We start from the raw sequence: 16,949 nt of genomic DNA, 5'->3' as shown, positions 1-16,949 counted from the left end.
TCTAGTCGCCTACATCTTAGCCAAAAGATTTTCCGCTCCAGTTCTCAAGGAGAAAGTGTACCAGCACTGCTCACTTAGCCCGACCTTGCCAGGAAATAAGATTTGCTGCACATGCCAAGGACACTGCACTTTCCTGGGCAAGCTGCAACCTGCTGGCAGATGGCCGTGCTCTCTGCCCACTCCTGCCCAGCTCTGGGTAGTAGCGGGCACGTTGCAGCCTGGCGAAGGCAAGAAGCCTGGAGAGCTGTCACAGAGCAGAAGGGCCGCTGAGATGCTGAAAAGCAGCAAAGCTGAACAGCCTGCCTCAGCTTCAGCAGTGTGTAATTGACTGAAGGCGAAAAAGCAAGCAGCAGAGCAGCGGGCTTCTGTGCGCACTGAAGGCAATTGCAAGAATCCAGCAGCTGCTCCTTGCCAAGCACAGGCAGCTGCCTAGGTTCTTGCTTCTTGACCAACTCACAATTGCCCTTCTTTTCAGCAGCTGCCACCGTGTTCTCTGCATCTCGGAGCCTCTGGGGAGCAACAAGAATTTCCAAGGTGGGATGCATGACGACTAGGTCAAAACCCAGGAAAGTTGTCCTGGAACACCTTTCATTGGCATGCCAAGAGTGAATTCAAGTGGCAGGAGAGCAGCAGCCAGCGTCCTGCAGCTGCCTGCGAGCTTCCCACACAAGCCGGCTTCTTCGCGGCTTCGTTCTTCGCCTCTTGCAAGCTACCGCGATCTCCGGCTGCCGGAGGACAAGAAGCGGCTACTTCGCGCACAGATCACTGGAGCGGCAGCGGTGCGCTCCGAAGCGCCGCTTCTGCCGAAAGACGCCGGCAAGCGGCACTTGCTTTCGGCCAGCTCCGGAGCTGCGTATTCTGCCTCTCTAGTCGCCTACATCTTAGCCAAAAGCTTTTCCGCTCCAGTTCTCAAGGAGAAAGTGTACCAGCACTGCTCACTTAGCCCGACCTTGCAGGAAATAAGATTTGCTGCACATGCCAAGGACACTGCACTTTCCTGGGCAAGCTGCAACCTGCTGGCAGATGGCCGTGCTCTCTGCCCACTCCTGCCCAGCTCTGGGTAGTAGCGGGCACGTTGCAGCCTGGCGAAGGCAAGAAGCCTCGAGAGCTGTCACAGAGCAGAAGGGCCGCTGAGATGCTGAAAAGCAGCAAAGCTGAACAGCCTGCCTCAGCTTCAGCAGTGTGTAATTGACTGAAGGCGAAAAAGCAAGCAGCAGAGCAGCGGGCTTCTGTGCGCACTGAAGGCAATTGCAAGAATCCAGCAGCTGCTCCTTGCCAAGCACAGGCAGCTGCCTAGGTTCTTGCTTCTTGACCAACTCACAATTGCCCTTCTTTTCAGCAGCTGCCACCGTGTTCTCTGCATCTCGGAGCCTCTGGGGAGCAACAAGAATTTCCAAGGTGGGATGCATGACGACTATGTCAAAACCCAGGAAAGTTGTCCTGGAACACCTTTCATTGGCATGCCAAGAGTGAATTCAAGTGGCAGGAGAGCAGCAGCCAGCGTCCTGCAGCTGCCTGCGAGCTTCCCACACAAGCCGGCTTCTTCGCGGCTTCGTTCTTCGCCTCTTGCAAGCTACCGCGATCTCCGGCTGCCGGAGGACAAGAAGCGGCTACTTCGCGCACAGATGACTGGAGCGGCAGCGGTGCGCTCCGAAGCGCCGCTTCTGCCGAGAGACGCCGGCAAGCGGCACTTGCTTTCGGCCAGCTCCGGAGCTGCGTATTCTGCCTCTCTAGTCGCCTACATCTTAGCCAAAAGCTTTTCCGCTCCAGTTCTCAAGGAGAAAGTGTACCAGCACTGCTCACTTAGCCCGACCTTGCCAGGAAATAAGATTTGCTGCACATGCCAAGGACACTGCACTTTCCTGGGCAAGCTGCAACCTGCTGGCAGATGGCCGTGCTCTCTGCCCACTCCTGCCCAGCTCTGGGTAGTAGCGGGCACGTTGCAGCCTGGCGAAGGCAAGAAGCCTCGAGAGCTGTCACAGAGCAGAAGGGCAGCTGAGATGCTGAAAAGCAGCAAAGCTGAACAGCCTGCCTCAGCTTCAGCAGTGTGTAATTGACTGAAGGCGAAAAAGCAAGCAGCAGAGCAGCGGGCTTCTGTGCGCACTGAAGGCAATTGCAAGAATCCAGCAGCTGCTCCTTGCCAAGCACAGGCAGCTGCCTATGTTCTTCCTTCTTGACCAACTCACAGTTGCCCTTCTTTCAGCAGCTGCCACCGTGTTCTCTGCATCTCGGAGCCTCTGGGGAGCAACAAGAATTTCCAAGGTGGTGTAGGAGCCCGTCCGAAGCCCCTCATTTTCCGTTCTGCCTTCCGATTGCCATGAGAAAGAATCCCTTCCTCCACTGCAGTTCCGGCTTAGAACAGGACACAGTGCAGGTGCAACCACTGAACCGTCATGTTAGCTGTTCCGAACAAGGCCTGGCAAGAACTTGGCAAGGACTTGGCAAAGACCTGACGTGACCCAGCACGGGACAGCCTGATGCGCGGCCTGCTTCTAATCTCCGTTCTTAAGCCAAATGAACTTTTGGGGTGACTCCCGGGGTCCTTCATTGAAGACCCCTCATCTGCCGCGTTACCACTGTGACAAACAAAGAATGAGAACCCTCCTCCCAAGGACTGAGACTGAGACCCTGCTATAGGGAGGAGGGGAAATTGGTGGTCTGACCACTAATGACATGACCTGTTCCCTTCAGTGATTCAAATGGACTTATTCTTCATTGGATTCGTCTTGCTTTGGTGGTTTCTGTGGACTCACCTGTTCCTGCGTGGCGATTACAATGGACTTTCATTGTGACACTTGCTCCCCCCTCTTTCCTCTGTGGACTATAACTGGAGCCCCGAGTCGACCAGAACTTCGGAGACTCCCCCGACACGACAGACGGATCCCAATCGTCCGGACCACTGAGGATCTCGCCTGTGTTGGTAGCTATTCCCATACCCCTCTTCTCTCTCTCTCTCTCCTTTATCTCCTTTCCGATCCCCACTATCGCATTTACTGTTTTGGCCCTAATAAAGGTGCATTTGTTGTGATTAACTGATAGTCCTTGTTGTTTGCCTTTTTGCACTTTTGGGATCGGTGAAAAGAACCATCACGACACCCCGCAAGAAGCGGATCGTGAGAGGTGGGATGCATGAAAAATAAAATCAAAACCCAGGAAAGTTTGTCCTGGAACACCTTCCATTGGCATGCCAAGAGTGAATTCAAGAGGCAGGAGAGCAGCAGCCAGCGTCCTGCAGCTGTCTGCGAGCTTCGCACACAAGCCGTCTTCTTCGCGGCTTCGTTCTTCGCCTCTTGCAAGCTACCGCGATCTCCGGCTGCCGGAGGACAAGAAGCGGCTACTTCGCGCACAGATCACTGGAGCGGCAGCGGTGCGCTCCGAAGCGCCGCTTCTGCCGAAAGACGCCGGCAAGCGGCACTTGCTTTCGGCCAGCTCCGGAGCTGCGTATTCTGCCTCTCTAATCGCCTACATCTTAGCCAAAAGATTTTCCGCTCCAGTTCTCAAGGAGAAAGTGTACCAGCACTGCTCACTTAGCCCGACCTTGCCAGGAAATAAGATTTGCTGCACATTCCAAGGACACTGCACTTTCCTGGGCAAGCTGCAACCTGCTGGCAGATGGCCGTGCTCTCTGCCCACTCCTGCCCAGCTCTGGGTAGTAGCGGGCACGTTGCAGCCTGGCGAAGGCAAGAAGCCTGGAGAGCTGTCACAGAGCAGAAGGGCCGCTGAGATGCTGAAAAGCAGCAAAGCTGAACAGCCTGCCTCAGCTTCAGCAGTGTGTAATTGACTGAAGGCGAAAAACCAAGCAGCAGAGCAGCGGGCTTCTGTGCGCACTGAAGGCAATTGCAAGAATCCAGCAGCTGCTCCTTGCCAAGCACAGGCAGCTGCCTATGTTCTTGCTTCTTGACCAACTCACAATTGCCCTTCTTTTCAGCAGCTGCCACCGTGTTCTCTGCATCTCGGAGCCTCTGGGAAGCAACAAGAATTTCCAAGGTGGGATGCATGACGACTAGGTCAAAACCCAGGAAAGTTGTCCTGGAACACCTTCCATTGGCATGCCAAGAGTGAATTCAAGAGGCAGGAGAGCAGCAGCCACCGTCCTGCAGCTGTCTGCGAGCTTCGCACACAAGCCGGCTTCTTCGCGGCTTCGTTCTTCGCCTCTTGCAAGCTACTGCGATCTCCGGCTGCCGGAGGACAAGAAGCGGCTACTTCGCGCACAGATCACTGGAGCGGCAGCGGTGCGCTCCGAAGCGCCGCTTCTGCCGAGAGACGCCGGCAAGCGGCACTTGCTTTCGGCCAGCTCCGGAGCTGCGTATTCTGCCTCTCTAGTCGCCTACATCTTAGCGAAAAGCTTTTCCGCTCCAGTTCTCAAGGAGAAAGTGTACCAGCACTGCTCACTTAGCCCGACCTTGCCAGGAAATAAGATTTGCTGCACATGCCAAGGACACTGCACTTTCCTGGGCAAGCTGCACCCTGCTGGCAGATGGCCGTGCTCTCTGCCCACTCCTGCCCAGCTCTGGGTAGTAGCGGGCACGTTGCAGCCTGGCGAAGGCAAGAAGCCTCGAGAGCTGTCACAGAGCAGAAGGGCAGCTGAGATGCTGAAAAGCAGCAAAGCTGAACAGCCTGCCTCAGCTTCAGCAGTGTGTAATTGACTGAAGGCGAAAAAACCAAGCAGCAGAGCAGCGGGCTTCTGTGCGCACTGAAGGCAATTGCAAGAATCCAGCAGCTGCTCCTTGCCAAGCACAGGCAGCTGCCTATGTTCTTGCTTCTTGACCAACTCACAATTGCCCTTCTTTTCAGCAGCTGCCACCGTGTTCTCTGCATCTCGGAGCCTCTGGGGAGCAACAAGAATTTCCTAGGTGGGATGCATGACGACTAGGTCAAAACCCAGGAAAGTTGTCCTGGAACACCTTCCATTGGCATGCCAAGAGTGAATTCAAGAGGCAGGAGAGCAGCAGCCACCGTCCTGCAGCTGTCTGCGAGCTTCGCACACAAGCCGGCTTCTTGGCGGCTTCGTTCTTCGCCTCTTGCAAGCTACCGCGATCTCCGGCTGCGGGAGGACAAGAAGCGGCTACTTCGCGCACAGATCACTGGAGCGGCAGCGGTGCGCTCCGAAGCGCCGCTTCTGCCGAGAGACGCCGGGAAGCGGCACTTGCTTTCGGCCAGCTCCGGAGCTGCGTATTCTGCCTCTCTAGTCGCCTACATCTTAGCCAAAAGCTTTTCCGCTCCAGTTCTCAAGGAGAAAGTGTACCAGCACTGCTCACTTAGCCCGACCTTGCCAGGAAATAAGATTTGCTGCACATTCCAAGGACACTGCACTTTCCTGGGCAAGCTGCAACCTGCTGGCAGATGGCCGTGCTCTCTGCCCACTCCTGCCCAGCTCTGGGTAGTAGCGGGCACGTTGCAGCCTGGCGAAGGCAAGAAGCCTCGAGAGCTGTCACAGAGCAGAAGGGCAGCTGAGATGCTGAAAAGCAGCAAAGCTGAACAGCCTGCCTCAGCTTCAGCAGTGTGTAATTGACTGAAGGCGAAAAACCAAGCAGCAGAGCAGCGGGCTTCTGTGCGCACTGAAGGCAATTGCAAGAATCCAGCAGCTCCTCCTTGCCAAGCACAGGCAGCTGCCTATGTTCTTGCTTCTTGACCAACTCCCAGTTGCCCTTCTTTTCAGCAGCTGCCACCGTGTTCTCTGCATCTCGGAGCCTCTGGGGAGCAACAAGAATTTCCTAGGTGGGATGCATGACGACTAGGTCAAAACCCAGGAAAGTTGTCCTGGAACACCTTCCATTGGCATGCCAAGAGTGAATTCAAGAGGCAGGAGAGCAGCAGCCACCGTCCTGCAGCTGTCTGCGAGCTTCGCACACAAGCCGGCTTCTTCGCGGCTTCGTTCTTCGCCTCTTGCAAGCTACCGCGATCTCCGGCTGCCGGAGGACAAGAAGCGGCTACTTCGCGCACAGATCACTGGAGCGGCAGCGGTGCGCTCCGAAGCGCCGCTTCTGCCGAGAGACGCCGGCAAGCGGCACTTGCTTTCGGCCAGCTCCGGAGCTGCGTATTCTGCCTCTCTAGTCGCCTACATCTTAGCCAAAAGATTTTCCGCTCCAGTTCTCAAGGAGAAAGTGTACCAGCACTGCTCACTTAGCCCGACCTTGCCAGGAAATAAGATTTGCTGCACATGCCAAGGACACTGCACTTTCCTGGGCAAGCTGCAACCTGCTGGCAGATGGCCGTGCTCTCTGCCCACTCCTGCCCAGCTCTGGGTAGTAGCGGGCACGTTGCAGCCTGGCGAAGGCAAGAAGCCTCGAGAGCTGTCACAGAGCAGAAGGGCCGCTGAGATGCTGAAAAGCAGCAAAGCTGAACAGCCTGCCTCAGCTTCAGCAGTGTGTAATTGACTGAAGGCGAAAAAGCAAGCAGCAGAGCAGCGGGCTTCTGTGCGCACTGAAGGCAATTGCAAGAATCCAGCAGCTGCTCCTTGCCAAGCACAGGCAGCTGCCTATGTTCTTCCTTCTTGACCAACTCACTATTGCCCTTCTTTTCAGCAGCTGCCACCGTGTTCTCTGCATCTCGGAGCCTCTGGGGAGCAACAAGAATTTCCAAGGTGGTGTAGGAGCCCGTCTGAAGCCCCTCATTTTCCGTTCTGCCTTCCGATTGCCACGAGAAAGAATCCCTTCCTCCACTGCAGTTCCGGCTTAGAACAGGACACAGTGCAGGTGCAACCACTGAACCGTCATGCTAGCTGTTCCGAACAAGGCCTGGCAAGAACTTGGCAAGGACTTGGCAAAGACCTGACGTGGACCCAGCACGGGACAGCCCGATGCGCGGCCTGCTTCTAATCTCCGGTCTTAAGCCAAATGAACTTTTGGGGTGACTCCCGGGGTCCTTCATTGAAGACCCCTCATCTGCCTCGTTACCACTGTGACAAACAAAGAATGAGAACCCTCCTCCCAAGGACTGAGACTGAGACCCCTGCTATAGGGAGGAGGGGAAATTGGTGGTCTGACCACTAATGACATGACCTGTTTCCCTTCAGTGATTCAAATGGACTTATTCTTCATTGGATTCGTCTTGCTTGGTGGTTTCTGTGGACTCACCTGTTCCCGCGTGGCGATTACAATGGACTTTCATTGTGACACTTGCTCCCCCCTCTTTCCTCTGTGGACTATAACTGGAGCCCCGAGTCGACCAGAACTTCGGAGACTCCCCCGACACGACAGACGGATCCCATCGTCCGGACCACTGAGGATCTCGCCTGTGTTGGTAGCTATTCCCATACCCCTCTTCTCTCTCTCTCTCTCCTTTTATCTCCTTTCCGATCCCCACTATCGCATTTACAGGTTTGGCCCCTAATAAAGGTGCATTTGTTGTGATTAACTGATAGTCCCTTGTTGTTTGCCTTTTTGCACTTTTGGGATCGGTGAAAAGAACCATCACGACACCCTGCAAGAAGCGGATCGTGAGAGGTGGGATGCATGAAAAATAAAGTCAAAACCCAGGAAAGTTTGTCCTGGAACACCTTCCATTGGCATGCCAAGAGTGAATTCAAGAGGCAGGAGAGCAGCAGCCACCGTCCTGCAGCTGTCTGCGAGCTTCGCACACAAGCCGTCTTCTTCGCGGCTTCGTTCTTCGCCTCTTGCAAGGTACCGCGATCTCCGGCTGCCGGAGGACAAGAAGCGGCTACTTCGCGCACAGATCACTGGAGCGGCAGCGGTGCGCTCCGAAGCGCCGCTTCTGCCGAAAGACGCCGGCAAGCGGCACTTGCTTTCGGCCAGCTCCGGAGCTGCGTATTCTGCCTCTCTAATCGCCTACATCTTAGCCAAAAGATTTTCCGCTCCAGTTCTCAAGGAGAAAATGTACCAGCACTGCTCACTTAGCCCGACCTTGCCAGGAAATAAGATTTGCTGCACATTCCAAGGACACTGCACTTTCCTGGGCAAGCTGCAACCTGCTGGCAGATGGCCGTGCTCTCTGCCCAATTCTGCCTAGCTCTGGGTAGTAGCGGGCACGTTGCAGCCTGGCGAAGGCAAGAAGCCTGGAGAGCTGTCACAGAGCAGAAGGGCACTGAGATGCTGAAAAGCAGCAAAGCTGAACAGCCTGCCTCAGCTTCAGCAGTGTGTAATTGACTGAAGGCGAAAAAACCAAGCAGCAGAGCAGCGGGCTTCTGTGCGCACTGAAGGCAATTGCAAGAATCCAGCAGCTGCTCCTTGCCAAGCACAGGCAGCTGCCTAGGTTCTTGCTTCTTGACCAACTCACAATTGCCCTTCTTTTCAGCAGCTGCCACCGTGTTCTCTGCATCTCGGAGCCTCTGGGGAGCAACAAGAATTTCCAAGGTGGGATGCATGACGACTAGGTCAAAACCCAGGAAAGTTGTCCTGGAACACCTTTCATTGGCATGCCAAGAGTGAATTCAAGTGGCAGGAGAGCGGCAGCCACCGTCCTGCAGCTGTGTGCGAGCTTCGCACACAAGCCGGCTTCTTCGCGGCTTCGTTCTTCGCCTCTTGCAAGCTACTGCGATCTCCGGCTGCCGGAGGACAAGAAGCGGCTACTTCGCGCACAGATCACTGGAGCGGCAGCGGTGCGCTCCGAAGCGCTGCTTCTGCCGAGAGACGCCGGCAAGCGGCACTTGCTTTCGGCCAGCTCCGGAGCTGCGTATTCTGCCTCTCTAGTCGCCTACATCTTAGCGAAAAGCTTTTCCGCTCCAGTTCTCAAGGAGAAAGTGTACCAGCACTGCTCACTTAGCCCGACCTTGCCAGGAAATAAGATTTGCTGCACATGCCAAGGACACTGCACTTTCCTGGGCAAGCTGCACCCTGCTGGCAGATGGCCGTGCTCTCTGCCCACTCCTGCCCAGCTCTGGGTAGTAGCGGGCACGTTGCAGCCTGGCGAAGGCAAGAAGCCTCGAGAGCTGTCACAGAGCAGAAGGGCAGATGAGATGCTGAAAAGCAGCAAAGCTGAACAGCCTGCCTCAGCTTCAGCAGTGTGTAATTGACTGAAGGCGAAAAACCAAGCAGCAGAGCAGCGGGCTTCTGTGCGCACTGAAGGCAATTGCAAGAATCCAGCAGCTGCTCCTTGCCAAGCACAGGCAGCTGCCTAGGTTCTTGCTTCTTGACCAACTCACAGTTGCCCTTCTTTTCAGCAGCTGCCACCGTGTTCTCTGCATCTCGGAGCCTCTGGGGAGCAACAAGAATTTCCTAGGTGGGATGCATGATGACTATGTCAAAACCCAGGAAAGTTGTCCTGGAACACCTTCCATTGGCATGCCAAGAGTGAATTCAAGAGGCAGGAGAGCGGCAGCCACCGTCCTGCAGCTGTGTGCGAGCTTCGCACACAAGCCGGCTTCTTCGCGGCTTCGTTCTTCGCCTCTTGCAAGCTACCGCGATCTCCGGCTGCCGGAGGACAAGAAGCGGCTACTTCGCGCACAGATCACTGGAGCGGCAGCGGTGCGCTCCGAAGCGCCGCTTCTGCCGAGAGACGCCGGCAAGCGGCACTTGCTTTCGGCCAGCTCCGGAGCTGTGTATTCTGCCTCTCTAGTCGCCTACATCTTAGCGAAAAGCTTTTCCGCTCCAGTTCTCAAGGAGAAAGTGTACCAGCACTGCTCACTTAGCCCGACCTTGCCAGGAAATAAGATTTGCTGCACATGCCAAGGACACTGCACTTTCCTGGGCAAGCTGCAACCTGCTGGCAGATGGCCGTGCTCTCTGCCCACTCCTGCCCAGCTCTGGGTAGTAGCGGGCACGTTGCAGCCTGGCGAAGGCAAGAAGCCTCGAGAGCTGTCACAGAGCAGAAGGGCAGCTGAGATGCTGAAAAGCAGCAAAGCTGAACAGCCTGCCTCAGCTTCAGCAGTGTGTAATTGACTGAAGGCGAAAAACCAAGCAGCAGAGCAGCGGGCTTCTGTGCGCACTGAAGGCAATTGCAAGAATCCAGCAGCTGCTCCTTGCCAAGCACAGGCAGCTGCCTAGTTCTTGCTTCTTGACCAACTCACAATTGCCCTTCTTTTCAGCAGCTGCCACCGTGTTCTCTGCATCTCGGAGCCTCTGGGGAGCAACAAGAATTTCCAAGGTGGGATGCATGACGACTAGGTCAAAACCCAGGAAAGTTGTCCTGGAACACCTTCCATTGGCATGCCAAGAGTGAATTCAAGAGGCAGGAGAGCGGCAGCCACCGTCCTGCAGCTGTGTGCGAGCTTCGCACACAAGCCGGCTTCTTCGCGGCTTCGTTCTTCGCCTCTTGCAAGCTACCGCGATCTCCGGCTGCCGGAGGACAAGAAGCGGCTACTTCGCGCACAGATCACTGGAGCGGCAGCGGTGCCCTCCGAAGCGCCGCTTCTGCCGAGAGACGCCGGCAAGCGGCACTTGCTTTCGGCCAGCTCCGGAGCTGCGTATTCTGCCTCTCTAGTCGCCTACATCTTAGCCAAAAGCTTTTCCGCTCCAGTTCTCAAGGAGAAAGTGTACCAGCACTGCTCACTTAGCCCGACCTTGCCAGGAAATAAGATTTGCTGCACATTCAAGGACACTGCACTTTCCTGGGCAAGCTGCAACCTGCTGGCAGATGGCCGTGCTCTCTGCCCACTCCTGCCCAGCTCTGGGTAGTAGCGGGCACGTTGCAGCCTGGCGAAGGCAAGAAGCCTGGAGAGCTGTCACAGAGCAGAAGGGCAGCTGAGATGCTGAAAAGCAGCAAAGCTGAACAGCCTGCCTCAGCTTCAGCAGTGTGTAATTGACTGAAGGCGAAAAACCAAGCAGCAGAGCAGCGGGCTTCTGTGCGCACTGAAGGCAATTGCAAGAATCCAGCAGCTGCTCCTTGCCAAGCACAGGCAGCTGCCTATGTTCTTGCTTCTTGCCAACTCACAGTTGCCCTTCTTTTCAGAAGCTGCCACCGTGTTCTCTGCATCTCGGAGCCTCTGGGAAGCAACAAGAATTTCCAAGGTGGGATGCATGACGACTAGGTCAAAACCCAGGAAAGTTGTCCTGGAACACCTTCATTGGCATGCCAAGAGTGAATTCAAGAGGCAGGAGAGCAGCAGCCAGCGTCCTGCAGCTGTCTGCGAGCTTCGCACACAAGCCGTCTTCTTCGCGGCTTCGTTCTTCGCCTCTTGCAAGCTACCGCGATCTCCGGCTGCCGGAGGACAAGAAGCGGCTACTTCGCGCACAGATCACTGGAGCGGCAGCGGTGCGCTCCGAAGCGCCGCTTCTGCCGAAAGACGCCGGCAAGCGGCACTTGCTTTCGGCCAGCTCCGGAGCTGCGTATTCTGCCTCTCTAGTCGCCTACATCTTAGCCAAAAGATTTTCCGCTCCAGTTCTCAAGGAGAAAGTGTACCAGCACTGCTCACTTAGCCCGACCTTGCCAGGAAATAAGATTTGCTGCACATGCCAAGGACACTGCACTTTCCTGGCAAGCTGCAACCTGCTGGCAGATGGCCGTGCTCTCTGCCCCCTCCTGCCCAGCTCTGGGTAGTAGCGGGCACGTTGCAGCCTGGCGAAGGCAAGAAGCCTGGAGAGCTGTCACAGAGCAGAAGGGCAGCTGAGATGCTGAAAAGCAGCAAAGCTGAACAGCCTGCCTCAGCTTCAGCAGTGTGTAATTGACTGAAGGCGAAAAAGCAAGCAGCAGAGCAGCGGGCTTCTGTGCGCACTGAAGGCAATTGCAAGAATCCAGCAGCTGCTCCTTGCCAAGCACAGGCAGCTGCCTAGGTTCTTGCTTCTTGACCAACTCACAATTGCCCTTCTTTTCAGCAGCTGCCACCGTGTTCTCTGCATCTCGGAGCCTCTGGGGAGCAACAAGAATTTCCAAGGTGGGATGCATGACGACTAGGTCAAAACCCAGGAAAGTTGTCCTGGAACACCTTTCATTGGCATGCCAAGAGTGAATTCAAGAGGCAGGAGAGCAGCAGCCAGCGTCCTGCAGCTGTCTGCGAGCTTCGCACACAAGCCGGCTTCTTCGCGGCTTCGTTCTTCGCCTCTTGCAAGCTACCGCGATCTCCGGCTGCCGGAGGACAAGAAGCGGCTACTTCGCGCACAGATCACTGGAGCGGCAGCGGTGCGCTCCGAAGCGCCGCTTCTGCCGAAAGACGCCGGCAAGCGGCACTTGCTTTCGGCCAGCTCCGGAGCTGCGTATTCTGCCTCTCTAGTCGCCTACATCTTAGCCAAAAGCTTTTCCGCTCCAGTTCTCAAGGAGAAAGTGTACCAGCACTGCTCACTTAGCCCGACCTTGCAGGAAATAAGATTTGCTGCACATGCCAAGGACACTGCACTTTCCTGGGCAAGCTGCAACCTGCTGGCAGATGGCCGTGCTCTCTGCCCACTCCTGCCCAGCTCTGGGTAGTAGCGGGCACGTTGCAGCCTGGCGAAGGCAAGAAGCCTCGAGAGCTGTCACAGAGCAGAAGGGCAGATGAGATGCTGAAAAGCAGCAAAGCTGAACAGCCTGCCTCAGCTTCAGCAGTGTGTAATTGACTGAAGGCGAAAAAGCAAGCAGCAGAGCAGCGGGCTTCTGCGCACTGAAGGCAATTGCAAGAATCCAGCAGCTGCTCCTTGCCAAGCACAGGCAGCTGCCTAGGTTCTTGCTTCTTGACCAACTCACAATTGCCCTTCTTTTCAGCAGCTGCCACCGTGTTCTCTGCATCTCGGAGCCTCTGGGGAGCAACAAGAATTTCCAAGGTGGGATGCATGACGACTATGTCAAAACCCAGGAAAGTTGTCCTGGAACACCTTTCATTGGCATGCCAAGAGTGAATTCAAGTGGCAGGAGAGCAGCAGCCAGCGTCCTGCAGCTGCCTGCGAGCTTCCCACACAAGCCGGCTTCTTCGCGGCTTCGTTCTTCGCCTCTTGCAAGCTACCGCGATCTCCGGCTGCCGGAGGACAAGAAGCGGCTACTTCGCGCACAGATCACTGGAGCGGCAGCGGTGCGCTCCGAAGCGCCGCTTCTGCCGAGAGACGCCGGCAAGCGGCACTTGCTTTCGGCCAGCTCCGGAGCTGCGTATTCTGCCTCTCTAGTCGCCTACATCTTAGCCAAAAGCTTTTTCCGCTCCAGTTCTCAAGGAGAAAGTGTACCAGCACTGCTCACTTAGCCGACCTTGCCAGGAAATAAGATTTGCTGCACATGCCAAGGACACTGCACTTTCCTGGGCAAGCTGCAACCTGCTGGCAGATGGCCGTGCTCTCTGCCCACTCCTGCCCAGCTCTGGGTAGTAGCGGGCACGTTGCAGCCTGGCGAAGGCAAGAAGCCTCGAGAGCTGTCACAGAGCAGAAGGGCAGCTGAGATGCTGAAAAGCAGCAAAGCTGAACAGCCTGCCTCAGCTTCAGCAGTGTGTAATTGACTGAAGGCGAAAAACCAAGCAGCAGAGCAGCGGGCTTCTGTGCGCACTGAAGGCAATTGCAAGAATCCAGCAGCTGCTCCTTGCCAAGCACAGGCAGCTGCCTATGTTCTTGCTTCTTGACCAACTCACAATTGCCCTTCTTTTCAGCAGCTGCCACCGTGTTCTCTGCATCTCGGAGCCTCTGGGGAGCAACAAGAATTTCCAAGGTGGTGTAGGAGCCCGTCCGAAGCCCCTCATTTTCCGTTCTGCCTTCCGATTGCCACGAGAAAGAATCCCTTCCTCCACTGCAGTTCCGGCTTAGAACAGGACACAGTGCAGGTGCAACCACTGAACCGTCATGTTAGCTGTTCCGAACAAGGCCTGGCAAGAACTTGGCAAGGACTTGGCAAAGACCTGACGTGGACCCAGCACGGGACAGCCTGATGCGCGGCCTGCTTCTAATCTCCGTTCTTAAGCCAAATGAACTTTGGGGTGACTCCCGGGGTCCTTCATTGAAGACCCCTCATCTGCCTCGTTACCACTGTGACAACAAAGAATGAGAACCCTCCTCCCAAGGACTGAGACTGAGACCCCTGCTATAGGGAGGAGGGGAAATTGGTGGTCTGACCACTAATGACATGACCTGTTTCCCTTCAGTGATTCAAATGGACTTATTCTTCATTGGATTCGTCTTGCTTGGTGGTTTCTGTGGACTCACCTGTTCCTGCGTGGCGATTACAATGGACTTTCATTGTGACACTTGCTCCCCCCTCTTTCCTCTGTGGACTATAACTGGAGCCCCGAGTCGACCAGAACTTCGGAGACTCCCCCGACACGACAGACGGATCCCATCGTCCGGACCACTGAGGATCTCGCCTGTGTTGGTAGCTATTCCCATACCCCCTTCTCTCTCTCTCTCTCCTTTTATCTCCTTTCCGATCCCCACTATCGCATTTACTGTTTTGGCCCCTAATAAAGGTGCATTTGTTGTGATTAACTGATAGTCCCTTGTTGTTTGCCTTTTTGCACTTTGGGATCGGTGAAAAGAACCATCACGACACCCCGCAAGAAGCGGATCGTGAGAGGTGGGATGCATGAAAAATAAAATCAAAACCCAGGAAAGTTGTCCTGGAACACCTTCCATTGGCATGCCAAGAGTGAATTCAAGAGGCAGGAGAGCAGCAGCCACGTCCTGCAGCTGTCTGCGAGCTTCGCACACAAGCCGTCTTCTTCGCGGCTTCGTTCTTCGCCTCTTGCAAGCTACCGCGATCTCCGGCTGCCGGAGGACAAGAAGCGGCTACTTCGCGCACAGATCACTGGAGCGGCAGCGGTGCGCTCCGAAGCGCCGCTTCTGCCGAAAGACGCCGGCAAGCGGCACTTGCTTTCGGCCAGCTCCGGAGCTGCGTATTCTGCCTCTCTAATCGCCTACATCTTAGCCAAAAGATTTTCCGCTCCAGTTCTCAAGGAGAAAGTGTACCAGCACTGCTGACTTAGCCCGACCTTGCCAGGAAATAAGATTTGCTGCACATTCCAAGGACACTGCACTTTCCTGGGCAAGCTGCAACCTGCTGGCAGATGGCCGTGCTCTCTGCCCACTCCTGCCCAGCTCTGGGTAGTAGCGGGCACGTTGCAGCCTGGCGAAGGCAAGAAGCCTGGAGAGCTGTCACAGAGCAGAAGGGCCGCTGAGATGCTGAAAAGCAGCAAAGCTGAACAGCCTGCCTCAGCTTCAGCAGTGTGTAATTGACTGAAGGCGAAAAACCAAGCAGCAGAGCAGCGGCTTCTGTGCGCACTGAAGGCAATTGCAAGAATCCAGCAGCTGCTCCTTGCAAGCACAGGCAGCTGCCTATGTTCTTGCTTCTTGACCAACTCACAATTGCCCTTCTTTTCAGCAGCTGCCACCGTGTTCTCTGCATCTCGGAGCCTCTGGGGAGCAACAAGAATTTCCAAGGTGGGATGCATGACGACTATGTCAAAACCCAGGAAAGTTGTCCTGGAACACCTTCCATTGGCATGCCAAGAGTGAATTCAAGAGGCAGGAGAGCGGCAGCCACCGTCCTGCAGCTGTGTGCGAGCTTCGCACACAAGCCGGCTTCTTCGCGGCTTCGTTCTTCGCCTCTTGCAAGCTACCGCGATCTCCGGCTGCCGGAGGACAAGAAGCGGCTACTTCGCGCACAGATGACTGGAGCGGCAGCGGTGCGCTCCGAAGCGCCGCTTCTGCGAAAGACGCCGGGAAGCGGCACTTGCTTTCGGCCAGCTCCGGAGCTGCGTATTCTGCTCTCTAGTCGCCTACATCTTAGCCAAAAGCTTTTCCGCTCAGTTCTCAAGGAGAAAGTGTACCAGCACTGCTCACTTAGCCCGACCTTGCCAGGAAATAAGATTTGCTGCACATGCCAAGGACACGCACTTTCCTGGGCAAGCTGCACCCTGCTGGCAGATGGCCGTGCTCTCTGCCCACTCCTGCCCAGCTCTGGGTAGTAGCGGGCACGTTGCAGCCTGGCGAAGGCAAGAAGCCTCGAGAGCTGTCACAGAGCAGAAGGGCAGATGAGATGCTGAAAAGCAGCAAAGCTGAACAGCCTGCCTCAGCTTCAGCAGTGTGTAATTGACTGAAGGCGAAAAAGCAAGCAGCAGAGCAGCGGGCTTCTGTGCGCACTGAAGGCAATTGCAAGAATCCAGCAGCTGCTCCTTGCCAAGCACAGGCAGCTGCCTATGTTCTTGCTTCTTGACCAACTCACAATTGCCCTTCTTTTCAGCAGCTGCCACCGTGTTCTCTGCATCTCGGAGCCTCTGGGGAGCAACAAGAATTTCCTAGGTGGGATGCATGACGACTAGGTCAAAACCCAGGAAAGTTGTCCTGGAACACCTTCCATTGGCATGCCAAGAGTGAATTCAAGAGGCAGGAGAGCGGCAGCCACCGTCCTGCAGCTGTGTGCGAGCTTCGCACACAAGCCGGCTTCTTCGCGGCTTCGTTCTTCGCCTCTTGCAAGCTACCGCGATCTCCGGCTGCCGGAGGAAAAGAAGCGGCTACTTCGCGCACAGATGACTGGAGCGGCAGCGGTGCGCTCCGAAGCGCCGCTTCTGCCGAGAGACGCCGGCAAGCGGCACTTGCTTTCGGCCAGCTCCGGAGCTGCGTATTCTGCCTCTCTAGTCGCCTACATCTTAGCCAAAAGCTTTTCCGCTCCAGTTCTCAAGGAGAAAGTGTACCAGCACTGCTCACTTAGCCCGACCTTGCCAGGAAATAAGATTTGCTGCACATGCCAAGGACACTGCACTTTCCTGGGCAAGCTGCAACCTGCTGGCAGATGGCCGTGCTCTCTGCCCACTCCTGCCCAGCTCTGGGTAGTAGCGGGCACGTTGCAGCCTGGCGAAGGCAAGAAGCCTGGAGAGCTGTCACAGAGCAGAAGGGCAGATGAGATGCTGAAAAGCAGCAAAGCTGAACAGCCTGCCTCAGCTTCAGCAGTGTGTAATTGACTGAAGGCGAAAAACCAAGCAGCAGAGCAGCGGGCTTCTGTGCGCACTGAAGGCAATTGCAAGAATCCAGCAGCTGCTCCTTGCCAAGCACAGGCAGCTGCCTATGTTCTTGCTTCTTGACCAACTCACAATTGCCCTTCTTTTCAGCAGCTGCCACCGTGTTCTCTGCATCTCGGAGGCTCTGGGGAGCAACAAGAATTTCCAAGGTGGTGCA

Source organism: Vidua chalybeata, unplaced genomic scaffold, assembly GCF_026979565.1.
Source record: "Vidua chalybeata isolate OUT-0048 unplaced genomic scaffold, bVidCha1 merged haplotype scaffold_202_ctg1, whole genome shotgun sequence".
NCBI lineage: Eukaryota > Metazoa > Chordata > Aves > Passeriformes > Viduidae > Vidua > Vidua chalybeata.
Note: the sequence above shows the minus strand (reverse complement) of the source record.